This window comes from Alligator sinensis, unplaced genomic scaffold (genome assembly GCF_000455745.1).
Source record: "Alligator sinensis unplaced genomic scaffold, ASM45574v1 scaffold469_1, whole genome shotgun sequence".
NCBI classification, from domain to species: domain Eukaryota; kingdom Metazoa; phylum Chordata; order Crocodylia; family Alligatoridae; genus Alligator; species Alligator sinensis.
This window is the reverse complement of record NW_005841934.1, coordinates 3,485,030-3,486,732: the sequence shown is the minus strand read 5'-3', so window position 1 is coordinate 3,486,732 and position 1,703 is coordinate 3,485,030. Positions and strand designations below refer to the sequence as shown.

Below are 1,703 nucleotides of genomic sequence, written 5' to 3'. Positions count from 1 at the left end.
CCGCCCGCCCGCCGTGGCGGGATGCAGAGGTAGCGGGGCGGCTGCCTGGCCCCGCGGGCGTTCGGTGGGGCTCGCGCCGGCGGTTAGGATTTTGCCCCGAGCGGATGCGTGTGCTCCGTAGCTCCCGGGGCCGCTGAAGGGTGTTTGTGCCCAAAACAATTTTATTTGTTTTTAATTTTTTTGCAAAACCCTCGTTGGTCGGATGAAGGCGGTCACCTCTACACGGGTGGGTCCCCGGGCAGAGCCTCTCAAACCGGTTTCATCGCAGACTCCTGCCCGCGAAAGGCCTCTGACACAAAATCGATGCTTGCTTTATTTATTTATGTATTTATCAAAACATGGGCTTGCCTGAGCTAATCGCTCCTATAAATTATTCACTCGGTGTTACAGGAGCGGCGCTGTCGGCAAATGGTAGCGTCTCGCCGGGTGCGGGCAGGAAGATGTTACCTATTCCTTTTTCTTTGTGATCGCCCAAGAGGTAGCCGTGGCAGGATGGATCCGTCCCAGGGACTTTGGAGATGGCCTTTCGTATGTAACACAGGAGATAGATGTTTGTCAGAGAAAATCTTTTCAGTAGATGGGCACAGACCTCCTTATGTTTCTTCCCTGTGTCGTGTTGGTGCCATTGAGCATTTATTGAGACATCGTTGATTATACGCGTGTAAGTCGCACTGGTTTCCCAGGTCTGCTTCCTCCTCCTCCTCTCCTTACTGTGGGGACTTTGTCAGAGGCCCTCCTTGCCCTTTTCCTGAAGTGAAGTGCCGTGGCGTGATGTGAGGTGTCCTCTTGCACCTTGCGCTTGAACAGAGCAGTCCCTGTATGCAGTGTTACCTAAAGGAGAAACCTAGGGTCTCCGCCTCCAGGCTAACGCTAGCGGTGGGAGTAAATTGCCGTTGAGCTGGAAAGCGCAGAACAGCTGTGCAGGCTCGTTGCCCCGATGGCTAGTTCTTCTAGCGCGGGTGCGATGGCGTTAGCCTGCGCAGAAGAGCTTGTTCTGAGTTCGTATCTCTCCCTTGGTCGGCAGTCATTTGTGCTGTGCCGAGGCAAGCCTCCCCTTCGCTTTGTCCAGCACGAGTCATCCATGCTGCCTATATTGTGTTTAACTTATTTACGTTTTAGTGCTTGGGAAAAGGTGTAGGGTTGGACACGGGATTCTCCTGTGGCTGGGGAGATGCGATGCCTGCTTTGTGTATGCCTCTGCTCTCCACGTGCAGCTGGCCTTTGGGGAGAGCTCTCACGCTCTGCCATTGCAGTCCAGACCTACTCTGAGCAGAAAGCACTTCGCTCTTGCCGTGCTCTTCTCAAGTGGGGACGTGGGCCTGTGCCTGCTACAGAAGAGCAGACTGTTTGGGTCAGAAATTGAACACTACTTCTGGAGTCACTGAGTGGTGCAGAGCTCTGCCTCTCGGCTCAAGCGCTGTGACTTTACTTGCTGGGTAACACGTGCCTGGGTTAATTTGTTCCCCAAAGCTCCCACAAGATCCTTTCTGTACCAAACTGTTTGTAAGTCCTAGAGTTTAAGCCAGAGGAGACCTCTGCTACTGCCTAGCCTGGTCTGCCACCAACCCATGTCACAGCATTTCTTCCATCCTTCCAGCAGTGGCAGGATGGCAGGCTTTAATGGGACCTTGCCCTGAAGGTGAATGTTCCTGACCACCTATAGGAAGTTTTCTTTTACTTCCCTCCTGCTCCCCCCAAGTGAC

The 1,703-nt window shown here is 53.7% G+C and overlaps 1 protein-coding gene across 4 annotated transcripts in view; it reads left to right on the top strand.

Annotated features, from left to right (window-relative positions):
* The first annotated feature begins 6 nt into the window (after nucleotides 1–6).
* Nucleotides 7–1,703, top strand: part of KCTD6 (potassium channel tetramerization domain containing 6) — a 6,067-nt gene continuing 4,370 nt past the window's right edge. Inside the window, exons 1-2 of one of the 4 annotated variants that reach the window (XM_006019630.3) lie at nucleotides 7–226; nucleotides 391–661. The gene's annotated coding sequence lies outside the window, so the exon portion shown is untranslated. Of the gene's footprint in view, nucleotides 227–247; nucleotides 662–1,703 lie in introns of those variants that run through there. The other 3 variants (XM_006019629.3, XM_025199012.1, XM_014517987.2) reach the window with 3 other exon arrangements.